This window comes from Corvus cornix, chromosome 3, assembly GCF_000738735.6.
Source record: "Corvus cornix cornix isolate S_Up_H32 chromosome 3, ASM73873v5, whole genome shotgun sequence".
Lineage (NCBI taxonomy): Eukaryota > Metazoa > Chordata > Aves > Passeriformes > Corvidae > Corvus > Corvus cornix.
In genome coordinates, this window is record NC_047056.1 from 86,483,642 (window position 1) to 86,497,648 (window position 14,007).

The window sequence follows — 14,007 nt, forward strand, 5'->3', positions numbered from 1 at the left end:
GAGGTTTATTATAAATAATTTAAAACAGAAAATGTAAAACATACATTGAAGTATGTTTAAATAATTTCATTTGTTGGCCATTTTTACTCACAAATGAAACTATTTCCATGTTGTTTATAATTTATGTGATTTCAGAGACTTATGTCATTTAGATTAAGGTATTGTCAGATTTGAGTAGACTCCAGTGCATTTACTCACAACCAGACACATTAAAATTGAAGTAATTACTTGTGTTAGTGAAACAACTGCAGTAAGAACAATAAAATCCTGATTAAAAATCCTGATTACCTTTGTCTTACACTATGACCAACAAGCTTGTAACTTCTATATAAACACAGAAATTAATGCTTGCTATAAAAAAAATCTAGAAATTTCACAGTGAATTTCAATTTTAAGAGAGTGTGTGGTTCTTCCTAGTAGTTCTTGTGCTTAAGATAATAAGAACCCAAAACCAGGGAACATAAAAGACTCTTTGACTAACCTTCTTCCCTTCAATCCTACTGACATCAGAAGACAATAAATACTAACACAAGCAAGGCTTGACAAACAACATCATTAAAACCCTCAAGGCTACTGCAAATGGATTAACTCACAATAGTTGCACATGGTCTAGATACCTGGTAAAAGAGGACTGAGCAGAATTGAAAGCTTCATTTCAAGCAAGTGGTGCAGATGACCTGAAATTAGCTCCTGAAAAGCCTGTGTGGGGACATTCCTGTTCCCAGAGGGCCTAAATAAAGGCTTCCAGGACTGCACACTGCACTTTGTTCCCTCTTTGAGCTTGGTCAGGGACCGAGGTGAACACGTAAGTCTTCTGTGTGACAGAAAAAGGTACGTGACCTGCTGTTGACCAAACCTCCACATGCTCTTGCGGAATGCTATATATCTGAGAGAGTACTGAGCTGACCCCAAAGACTTTTTGCTTTTTTAAAAAAATACCAGCTACAGAAAAAGATGGAATATGCCTTTCACATATAAATATGTTACTTGAAGTAAGTATCTCTTAAGGAGAAGGAGATGCATGTTCATGGTTATACTTAGCCTGAGGAAACCTAAGCCCTTGTTTTCTCTTTCCTGGGATACTGCTCTCACTAGTAGGCAAAGGGCTTGTGTTAAGTATCAGTAGTTTCTGGTATTCCTGTGAAACTACAGCACTGCAAGAAATAACAAAGCAAGATTTATGGGGTCAGCAAGCCACTCAAAGGAAACTGCACTATGTACTGGTGGTTAGAGTGATTCCTGACTGAGGGAACACTAGGCTGGGGGACACATACACACTTAATTCATATCCCAGCTTAGCCCACTGCAATTTGGTTGCCTGCCTACACTCTACCATTAGAACAGTAACAGGACTTGCAGAAACGAATGAGGCATGGGCTGGAAGGCATATCCTGCCTTTTGTGACTACAATCTTTTTTGTGCATAAAACCAATGGAGAAAACCAGTGGACGCAGATGGCACAGGGCAATGGGAGAAAAGAAACAGATTTGCCAAGAACCTATAACACAAAGGAATCGTGCAAAGTAGAGCACAGAGGAGGGAATACTGGACACTTCCATGACTTCAACTGGTTGTGTGACTGGAGTGATGAGGAAAAAATCAGGGTTTTAAATATAGGGTTAAAAACAGGGTTTCTATGACCTTGTCCGAGCCCGTGCACTTCTCAGGCTAGCTGAAATAAGACAGGTTTTTGTTTTGTTTTCAGGGTTTATTTATTTGTAATTCCTACAAAGCTTCTGTGTTTGTTTACTTCACCTGTTTTATGCCCCAGATGTGATAAACTGTAAGCTTAGAGTACTAATAAGACTGGAGCTCTGTGAAAGTGAAAGCTTCTGGGAAATCTGAGGGTTTAGCTAAAAGAGTAGTGCAAAGAGCTAACAACCTAGAAACAAGACAAAGCACAGAGACCAAAGGGGAAAAAATCAAAAACCATGCTTAGAGCCAGTATAATTTCAAGGGAAGCTTAAGTATGTATAAACCTCATGTTCGGAGCTGCAAACCAAGAAGCATGCTGACTATTTAGCTGTGAACTCCATCGGGGCAATGTGACAATTTCTAACAGAAAACTACAAGTTACAAATACCAAATATGCTGAGATGGACTTTGTGGCCTGAGGGTCTGTCTTACGAGAGGAACAGTGTGTGATCATCCTTCAAGTTAGCATGCACATAATGTATTCTCTGATCAACACAGCACTTTGTGTCTTCGCCAGCACATCACTGCTACCATGAGCAATGTGTGTCTGCCAAAGGAACAAAGAATACCGGGAGTCTTTTTAACTGCATGCCAAAAGGATCCCTGTCCTGAAATGGCAGAATTCCCAACTATATCACAGCACCAGACACTATCTTGGTGTCATATCGCAATAGTGTCTTTCAATAGAAGAGATTTAGCATCTCCAGTATTTTTTCCTAAAGAAATATCCAGTGTACCCTCTGTCTATCCACCATTGTTTAATTTACTTATGCATTTTGAATTAATCCATATAAAATAAAAAATACGTTCTAAATTTTCATCTTTCAGTTAATTTGAAATCTGATTTTCTCCATGTAAATATCTGCATAGACTTGAGAATATAACAGTGATTCTCGTTAATTTGCCAAAAAAAAAGATCACCTTTCATTAACAGTATTTGCCTTTAAAATGTACAAAGACTGTAAGCAGTCATGACACATAAGCTCAGGGCTTGTAATGATAACTGAGCTGTGATGAAAGACTGGACAGGACTTCTAAATTCTTGGTTGGTATCAGACATGTAACAAAGACCTATGCTAACAGAGCTATGCAATTCACAACATACTGCGCTGCTAGCAAAATAACTTGCATTTTTTGAGATCAGTCTTAGCCAGAATAATAGCAACCTGATCATTGAAAATATCCACATTGATTTTAATGTAAAATTATTTTCTATGATTTTCTACACCCAACAGTTTGAAGTGAAATACTGGGGTTGAAGTATACACACAATAGAAAACAGACCTTAGATATGTAAAAAATCATTAGAAATTATGCCACAGCATTACTGCAAGGTATTCAGTTAGGATTTTTAAAAATGGCACCTAGTAACTTCTGAAAACTAATAACTGCTAGGCAATGTTTCGGTAGATTGTCAAAACATCCTGCATACTTGTTTTGCAGTTTTCACATCTTGACATCTGAGTAAATTATAAATTCTTTTGTTAAGATGATCTTTCTGTTGTATTTTTTAATAACCTCTACTATGTATCCTGGCATCTTTTAGGGGCATATATTCTTCCACAGTTCATATTATAATAAATATTATCTTCCAATACTTCATAATTTAATGCCTTCTTCTTCGGAAGAACTCCCTGACAGCGGCTGTCATCTCAAATGACTGTCAACTTTGTGTTCAGACACATATTCTAGAGATAAATACAATCCCAAATTTACACAAAAACAAGAAGTAGAAAGCATCTATTTCTACAGCAGTTGTGTCAGTCATAGCCAAAAATCAGCCAGCCGCTCCTAAACAGATTCTTGTTTTTATCCAGATACGTCTAGTGCGATACCATTTGTCAAATCAATAATGTGACACTACTTTTTTTTTTTTTTTTTAATCTAGCAAAAAAAAAAAAAAAAAAAAAAGCATGTTTTAGAATGCTAAAATTTTGCAACAAATTCCATGGCAGTTTCTGGACACATGCAACAGAAAGGTGAAAAAAAGTACAATGACAATAACCACAGCCATTCTTCATTATTCTAAATGTATTTTAGTGTAGCCCTATATCACAATAAATACAGCACTGCAATTGCCATTAAAAGGCCTCAGGACATGTCAAGTATTGTCTGAACTTGTTTTGTTCTTCCTGAAGCTTTGTTCAGCTTGCTTCATGATCAGACAGCTATTGCCTGATTTGTTTAAATTTTGCTTATCTTTGTAGAACCATATTCTTTTTATAGAGGGCAGCAACAAACAGATATTCTGTACAGAACTATGTACCTATTTTACCCCAGCACAACAATCCAGGGCAGAAGAGCACAGTGCTGACAAAGGGAATGCTTTGAGAGCAGAGGTGTCCAAGCAGGAGACAATGGGTGCAGTGCAGGCCAGCACAGATCTGGAAGGGCCAGTGAAAGGCAAAAGATGGCTTTGGGGATCCCAGAGCTAACAAATAATACACTGATGAGCAGCTAAAGCAGTGCAGATCTGGGAACTAGACAAAACTGGGTTCCAAGATAAAAAAAGCAAAGAATATTTATTGAACTTATGTAAGGCAGTACATATATAGTAAATTAGTTGTTATTATTGATATTCATTGATTTGTTTGATTGCAATTTATTATTGTTGTTGGGATTAATTTCTAATAATATTTAGAGAAAATATTTTTAATAATAAAATAATGGTTTCCTGTTCTAATATTGATTAGATGTATTTCAGGAACCCACATCTTCAGTTGAGGGCATTTAGCAGCAAACCTGCTTTTAATTAAATCCCATTTACATGAATAATGATGTTGATTCATTGAGTTTATTTATGTACAAGTGAACACAAAAGCAGGAATTTAGTCATGTCTGAAAAACATTTAGATGCTACATCCTGGCACGCTTGGATACTCTGTCATGTCTTATTTATTCTAGAAATTCAGTTATTGTAAAGTTACTGTACATATAATGTTACCAGACTAAAACCCACTTTTGCAACAATTCAGACTTCACATGGACAAAAATCCATTCTCCAAAAGCTTAAAAACATGAAATAGTAGATAAATCTCATAGTCCTTCATTCTCTTCATCTCTTTATGCAAAGCAACCAATAAACTGACACCTTCACTTCAACCACCAGAAAATACTCAGAGAGAACATGGATTTGATTTTCATCAGAACTATGAGGGAAAAAAAGACTTTCTAGTTTAGCAGTAATGGCATAATCTATATATGCTAAGTAACTGGAATACTGATTGCCAAGCAAAACTTTGACATACTTAAAATATTACCAGAAGGCAAGGCAGTACTATTGTAACAACACAGCGGGGAAAGGAACTGAGGCACAGAAGCATCAAAAAGCATTTACAAAGAAATCAAATAAGTTTACATGCCTCATCATCACTTTCAAGACCCCCATTCACAATGGGGACCTCCAAAATGTTCATCCGAGGGCACCCCACACCTGCTGGTATTTAAGAGCCTTCAGACAACATGAGCAAGGTGCACACAAGGGTCTGGGTGTTGCCTCACTGCGAGAAGTAGCAAACTCCTGAGCAGAGTGAATCCAAAAGGTAAGCTTGGATCATACCAACTTGCCCCAGCTTTGCACAAGACACAACCAGAGAGGGCATCCTCCTTTTAAAGGGCAGCCTCCATTCATAATCTCCTGTGTCTAAACTGCCAACCCCGACCTGAATGCCTTGTAAACAGCTGCAGCACTTGGAGCAATCTGGACTCAGTGGCTCTGCTTCTCAGAAGGTTCTGTCTGGTCAAGGAACAGGAATAGTGTTGATTTTTCCCAATTATGAAGCTACTCCAATTTTCATGAAAATATTAAAAATTCAGTGAATACATAATAATTTGAACATTAATTTAAGAGACAGGAAAACACTGGTTCCAGAGCAGGCTCCAATTATTTTTAGGTACATTAAATTCTCCCAGGACAATAACCATCAAACTTTTCTGAGTATAACTCTGCTTCAAGAGGTATAACCAGTATCTATTGCATTTATGAACCTAAATAATAGCATAATCCACTGAAGTCCGATGGCCCCATACATAACTCTCACAACTTTATCAGTTGCTGCGATTGGCTAATATCCCAGCCTTGGCACCTTTTTCCCTTCCAAGGAGAGTGAAACTTCATGATCCTCTCTGTATTATTAGTGAATTCCTAGACACTTGATGCAGACAGACCAGCTGGACAAGGCTGTGTACTCACATTACACCTGCAGTGCTGAACATTTTCCTTCCTCTCCTTTGTCAGTGTGAAGCACATCTGTCAACCTTCAAACACACCAGTACGGAGCATCTGTATGTTTGCCAGTTACTGCAGATTTTGGCCAATGCCACAGAACAAACAAAACACTTCCAAGGATAAAAAAACAACTCGCTACAGTTCAAGCTCAAGTGCCCAGCTTTGCAGACAACTAAAATCTTCTCTGTGTACAGTACAGAAGGGAATGAAAATAATAGGATAGAGAAGAAAACACTATAAAAAAAGCAAAACATTTAGGATTCAAAGAAATATTTCACATGAAATACTGAGACTTAAGATTTTCCAAAGGCCTTTCAGGACAAAGTATTCTTGCAGGAAGCATGGGCAATAATATTCTCATAACCAATAAACAGCATGAATTAGATTCTCTGATTTTCTAATCTGCAAATTAAACCCTTACTAACTCCACTACTGGAATGAGCTACAAAGGTTTTGCCGACTTATCCCCAAGCACTCTGTGCACACTTTCACAGAGACCTGCACCAGTCTTTAATGGTCAGTGGGAAGCCCTGGATAAACATGTATCTTGGACTCTATTTTGAAGGATCTGCCAGTAATACTGTAATCAAACACAGTGCAACAGCCTAGAAACACGGTATTATGTAATTGGCTGCTAACATGTCCAAAAGAGCAGGCAAGGGTAACATGTATCAACCACTTTTTGATAGATCTTTTTTCCTAAGCAAATCTAAACTGTGCTGAAGCAGCATCCCTGTTCTCCCCAGCTCTTTCTTGTGCCACTTTTTGGCTCCAGTGGAGGATTAGCTGGGCCATTATAGCACACTTGCCCAACATCAAGACCATACAACTGAAGAACCCAAGGAGAGTAGTTTTCTGCTGGGCTGGTGTACTGACACAACTCAGCAAAGGGAAAGGAGTGAAGCCACAATGGGGCCTCAGATCGTCACAAGCAACTTGTTATAGCATACCTCAGTTGGTGACAACGGTTAACAAATTCCTACTTAACATAAAGTGTATCCCTACGTAACTGAAGAATGAGCTAGCAGTACATGAAGAACAACAGGTACCAGTCAGCTCCCAAAATGTTTTACATCTTCTGAAGAATTAAAGAGAGCAAAGTAGTGAAAATTGCCCAAAACAGGATGACATGTTCTCCCCATTGTCACCAACTTTCTATTGAGCTAACAAAAAGGGATGCTATTCAAATTTTTTAATTTTGTTGTGGTTTCTGTCATTTCTAGGAGATATAAATAAAATTTGAACTTAATTACTGAAAATAGCTTGCTTCCAAATTTCAGCTGCACACATTTCCAGCACCATCAAAGAAATACTAATTTGAGTGCATCATATGCCTTTCTTCCCCTCCAGATTATGGAAAAGAAACTGAAATAAAGCACACAACGACAGAATAACCAGCTAAAATGGAAAAAATCCACAAGAAGTTACACAACTGAGTTTTCTTTAAAGTACATCTGCTTCACTTCATCAAAGGTCAAGGATGGTTTGAAAAGTAAAACTACAGGGGAAAAAAAAAGAATTTATAAATAAAAATTATCAAATAATTTACTTTTGGCAGTACAAACATGTTATTACTGTTTCACACCTCTTTGGTGGGATTTAATCTAATCTGCGTTTAGACCAAATTATATTCATGGAATGGTGAATTTGTCTTGAGTAAGGACAATAATTTGGCCTTTGCAGAGCAAAGTAACAACATGGATCTCATACCCCACTATTATTGACTGTTTTTATTACTTCCAATGGTGTCTAGTCCATCAGAAAACTGTGTCAGTAATTTGACAAAAACTTTATTTATAACTTCTCTAAAAGATTAACAAAACCGAGAAGGACTTTGAAAAATTTGATTGTCTTCCTCTTGAGATTAAACTAACATCAGAAAGGGCTCAAAATCTGAAATATTCAGAGTGATGCATAATAAATAAAATCAGTGATGCATAATTTGTAAATTTGTATTTTATATCATGTACAACTTTCTCTGTCCTAAAGGGCATTTTATATTTCTTGTTAACAGTGAATGTAAATAATGCTCAATGGAATTCTGCAGTGACCTTTGTTTTATTACAATTACTGCATATTTATAAATGAACAACTAAACTCCAATTTGAGAGCTACAACAACTTTGAGTTGGAATCCTTTGATAAAACACAACTGAATAAACTTCATAAAATTAATTCCCTAAGAAGAGAAAAAGAAAGTCTCCTCCTAAAATTCCTCTGTGTATACCCACACACAAAGCAGATTTTTCCGTGCTTTTGCAAGTAGAAAACTAAACGAAAGAGCAATATGGAGAGATTTGAACAGCAGAGGATAAATTGCTTTAAAAAGAGCACAGAATAGATTGAATGTAAAACATTGTATAATCACTGTTTTATATAAACACATAAAATAGAAATACGTAGGTATAAACCACTGCATAACAATAAAAAATGCAGTACCTGCTTTATGTCATAATATAATTCCATGTAATGTCACTAAGACTTAATAACTGAAATCCCACTATGTAAGAAGAATCTACATCAACTCCTGCTAATGACTGTTCTATACTGGAACACTTCCACATTTGCCAAAAAGCACAAGAAAATCAGAGGACAAGTTCTAAAACACACTAAACATACTGTGGACCTTCTCCACCCAGACAAAGGGTAATGGAAGAATTTGAAGACAAAAGGCACAGCTTACTGGTATGAGAAAGGCCAACAAAGAAGGCATGACCAGTCTGAAATATCTGATGGTACAGTACTCAGTACTATCAAGCACTTGTTCACTGGAGGCAGCAGCAAGGGAGTTTGAATTCTGCCCCTAATTTGGATACTTGCTTTGACTTCATTCTGAACACTTAATTTGTTTCTATACCTTGCCCATTCTTTATCACTTGTTTCTATTTATATCCTGTGCTTCATAGAGTGGTTTCCAGCAGTGTTTATGTCCAGTTGAGAGCAGGCCTTCCAATGTCTGAGTGCAATAATGTACACAAATAGAGGTTCAATTCAAGAAAAAATGACAGGTTGGGAAACTAAAATCCCAGTTTGGGTTATAACATACTATGCAACTGAAGTCATGCATGCTTCAAACAAGCAATGAGCTGATGAAAAACTGGTATTCGAATCCTATACAGAACACCTGTGATCCCTCCGAAGGCAAACATCAGACTGAAACAGGTTGACTTTTCACAAAAAATAAATATGCCATCTCACTAGTGTGTAAGAAGTGCTTAACAAAATACTGATAGAATCTGTGATACCAAAGAAATTACCACCGAAAAAGAGAGAGAAGTGCATCTACTAATAAAGTATTTAAATAACTGGAAGCAAAGCCATTTATATAGGCTGTTTTGTAGCGTGAAGGAAATGGTCTAGGTATTTCCCTTTTTCAAAGCATCAGAGAATGCACTTACGGATTGATCCAAATCCCACTGAATTCCATACACATACATGAAGTGTTGATTAGTCTTGCACACAAACTTCTAAACTTTACGTCAAAACAAGAATTTTCATAGTTTACTGAAATAAATCAGGTGGAGATAATCAATACAGCACAAACTAAAGTACAGTCACTAGTGATAATCACATATAATAATTTAAACCAAAGGTAAGGCTTATTGATTAAAGGAGGTGCTGATCATTAATGCTTTTTCTACAGTGCACTGCTTCAAAAAAAAGAATTTGAAATCAAACTCACATGACTTTGATAAAGCACCCTATTATGAGTGGTTCAGAATGACTCAAGTATGTACTAAAAGCATAAATTTTTAGGGTGATCATTTTCTTCTAGCAAAATAAGTCAAAATAGGACATATTATGTAGCACACAGGAATCCACAGGAGATTTTAAAATATTTCCTTCCACTGAGAACCAGACTCACAAACATGATCTCTTTAATTGATTCTATGAATGTTTCTATGATGTTTTTTTGCTCCATGAGCATTTTAGCAGGAACAATATTTATTCCAAAAAAAATTTTTTTACATGAAATTATTTTTCTTTACAGTCTAGATTTTCACAGAGATCAAACTGCTCACTACAGTGTAATAACAAACTGCTTAAAACTGCTCATAAGTGGTACAGTAAGCACTTGTTTTAGTATATCAGTTTTAAGTTTTTAAACAATATTTTGTAAAACATAATGAAAAATACTCTTCACGCAAAGCTTAAAAGTGTGTTTTTCCCTTAGTGTTCATCCTCCTTTATCCCCTTGAACTCATGAATAAAAGGGCCACTGCAAGAAGAAGGCTATAAAAATTATTAAGCCTCTTTCAAGTGTGTTACTGTACTCATTCAATATTTTGGACAGCTGTTTTATTTATTTTTGATTTTCTAAATTTTACTTTAGTCATAAAAAATTGTTGCACACTAAATATTAAATATTCCTATAGGAGTAGGTGGTTGTTAAGACTCCATTTTGCAATTTTTGATCTTACTAGACAAATCCTTCATTGATTTAACAGTTTTAATCCTCTGATGCAGCCATGATATGACACGGTATTACTGACTATGACTTTCTGACTAGGGATGTCCAGCCTACTCACCAAGCTAGTGACCTCCGGGTATGTGATGAATATTAGGAATTCATCTCAGATGTGTGCAACAGGAAGTGGGCATTCATGGAATGGCATATAAATAAATGCATACAAGTCATGAAAGTTCTACAAAACTATTTGCATCCTATGTCTTACTATTACTCAACAGTGTGGCATAAACTATTATTTTAAAGGCACATCTATCACAGTAAATCCTCTGTTAAGATCTCTGTGTTGTTTTCAGATTTGAAATCTGGAAAAAAATAAATACATCAGTTGCTGAATACTGAGATGCTGGTACACAGTGTGCTCTTAGAGTTTCTGACAAAGTAGACCAATGCTACACTTCTAGCGTAATAAAATATCCCTACTAAGATTATTTTAGACTATCTAAACAAGAGATACCAGATTAAGCCTGGAACTCCAAATGCTGAGGTTTAATTAATGTGGACATCCCTTCTCTTCTTCTGTTGGATATAAGCCACAGGACAAAGAATTATTTCCATTGTTTTAGGAGGAACCTTGTCAGATTTGGCATTAAACACAAGGGGAAACTCTCTATAATTTCTGTCTAAGTAACTGTTATAAAACCTCACAATAATACTATGGTTTTGCAATGGCCACAATAAGAAAAAACATTTTTTGATTCTCTCTTGGATTGACTACATACATAGTCTTTACATGTCTACTAGCTTTGGATCTGAGCCCTGTCTTACTGACAGAAACTTCATGACATACTTCAGTCACAGCACTGAAGATCAAGAGGAAAAATTCCCCTGAGCCCTTAAATTTAGGACCCTTCCAGAGTACTCACGGAGATCTATTTGCCAATGCTTTGATCCAGGCTAAGCACCTCAAATGTAAGGCCACAGAAAAGGATGTAGATACAAGGAAACTGGGACTAAGTGAAACTGTAGCGATTTTCAATATTGTTTTAATCAATGACGCCAAAGATGATCTGCCTACAGAAAAAATGCTGAATAAACCACATATTTTCAAACCATTTTATTAGAAAGAAATAGTTACAGCTTCTTTTTTTTTGACCTAGTTGCTTTTATTGTTCAACACTTCAGCACATTTAGAAACACAATGATCCATTGTATACTTGTCACATCTTTTGTAAGATTCAACACCTCTTAAAAAGGAAAAATACCGACTTTCATCCATTTTCCTAAGCCATTTATCATATTCAAAATTGTAAAAATCTTCAAAACAGAGGTTCAAAATAGAAACAGTTGGCTTTAATCTAAATGCTCTCTATTTACATAAGGGTTCTAAAATGTGACTGGAAATAGTTTTGAGAAAAGATTTTTGCACTTCATACAGTCAAGCTTGATGAAAGCAAATCCGATGGATGGGAAGGTTCGCATAATACTTAGAAACCTGTCAGGTCTTTGCAATTCCTTTCCAAAAGTCATTTATAGGCAACGTCAGTACATAACCTCAAAATAATACACAGATTCATAAAACACAGTCTTAACCAAATCTAGAGCACTCTCTCAAGAGTAAACTCCATTCCCCTTAAAACTCAAAACTGTACTTTCAGTTGCCACTATGAACCCGAACAACCATTTCTTAGTTATTGGCCTACCTTATTTATGCTACCTATGCCAATCTAACTTGAACTAGCTTGTCTGTGAAAACAACACTTTTATTTCTTGCCTTAATGTTCGCTGACAAAAGTGATAAATTGCATCATGTTTGTAGCAAGAACAGTCTACATTTTGATCCCTCAATAAGGCCTTGATCTGAACCACAAACCAGCTTTTTGCATACAGATACACCTGACTGATGTGTTTAATGAGTGCAACTGTATCTACAGAAAACAAAGATTCAACACACCTCTGTCACAGATTTCAGCCTTCTGAGGAAAGGGAAAAAATGCTTTAGACACTGAGTGGAAGACAAAAGCTTACTGATAACTGAGAAGTACTGTAAGGCTTAATTTGCAAAGTGATTATAACTTTGAGTAAAAATCTGATGAACAATTTCAAAGTGCATTAAAGCAATTAAATATTGAAATAATTCTAATACTCTAAAAATTCTCATCAATACAAAACTTCCCCCACTAAACAGAGTGAAAAACAAGCAAATCAAACCTTCCACCTACCAAATGAAACTTCCACCCTCTCTAACAATGCCATTTCTCAAGCTAATATGCAGAAAAATCTGTAAGTAGGGGCAAGAATTAAAATATGTCTGAAATAGGAACCAAAATATGCTGGAAACGTGTTTCAAAATTTAAGGGAAGAAAAAATCCAAATAAATGCTCGCCCTCAGCTTTCTCTGTCCTTTCAACTAAGTACATTTCTGAAACAGATGCTTTAACCTGAATACACACATCCCCTTGGAATTTAGTGTATTTTGGGGCAAGATGTGAGGGCCCCCGGCGGCCCGAGCATTCCCTGTGCTGGCGCTCCCTCGCCCTCAGATCCACGAGGGAGTCGGTGCCTTAGGACGGGAATCAGAGGCAGGGGCGAGGGATGGATACGCCTCTCGGCCGCGGTGGCCGTGCCTCCCACGGCGCTGGGGCCGGGGGGGATGCGCCGCCCGCCCCTCCGCAGGGTCCCGCTGGACCCGCGCACTCCGACTGCGCTTCCTGCGCGCGTTCCGGTCTGCGGTGTTTGTGTTTTCCAGCTGGGGCCGTGGCTCCCCCGTGATTCCCATGACTCACACGGCGGAGGCTGAAGGGGCGCAAGCGGCGCCTCCCACCCAGCGCTGCGGCCGCGGACGGGCGGTGCGAGCTCCGCGCACCCGCGCAGCGCCCGGGGCTCCCGCCCGGCTCCGCCTGCTGCGGCCGGGGCTGCCTCCGCCTCCCCGGGCACTAATTAGCTCTAAACGGTGTTAAATACCATCCCTGCCACTGAACGAGCTTCTCTCGGAAATTTTTACGGCAGCCGAGCTTCCCCCGTCCGTTAGAACCGCTCTGATCCCGGGCTGCTGGGTGGCGGGAGAGGCGCGGAGCCGCAGGACACTCTAAGTGTCCCACTCGCCAGCCTTCCCCTCCCCCGGCCCTGCCCTTGGCCGCTGGCACGGCGGCAGCTGGAGCAAGTTCAGCTTTTCTTCTCCCACAGCACTGGGGCTTGGCTGCCCTTAAAGAAAATCCTCTCGTAACAACGTGTCAATGTTACATTCCTCCACAAAGCAACTTCTATTAGGGGGGCTGGGAGCTTGGCACTGCCTCGCCACAGACTGAGAGCTTTGTGGCTATGCAAAAAAACAAGGAGAGAGGGAACATTTCCTGCATTAAAATGCAATACCCCAGGCTCAATGATTTATCCTCCCCCTCCCCCCATTCCCGCACGGCAGCTCTGAAGGACCCCCTCGCCAACAGGCTGCATCCAGAGCCCCCATCTGTGTTCAAGCCATGCCTTCCCTGCCTCACAACCCCTCAAAGCCCTTCTAAAAATTGCCCCCACCCCAACCTCCCCAAAATATCAGGCTAAAACAGGAGGTATGTAGCAGAGGACCTGGGTGGAGGACTGCCATGCTACCTGCTGGACCCCTGTCTTCCCACCCTTCCAAAACACCCCCCTCCCTTTTTCCAGCAGGGACATGAAGCTGG

General features: G+C 38.5%; 1 protein-coding gene across 11 annotated transcripts in view; it reads right to left on the bottom strand.

Annotated features, from left to right (window-relative positions):
- The window catches only part of ADGRB3 (adhesion G protein-coupled receptor B3), a 448,905-nt gene that overhangs the window by 430,647 nt on the left and 4,251 nt on the right, over nt 1-14,007 (bottom strand). The gene's annotated exons all lie outside the window — the stretch shown is intronic.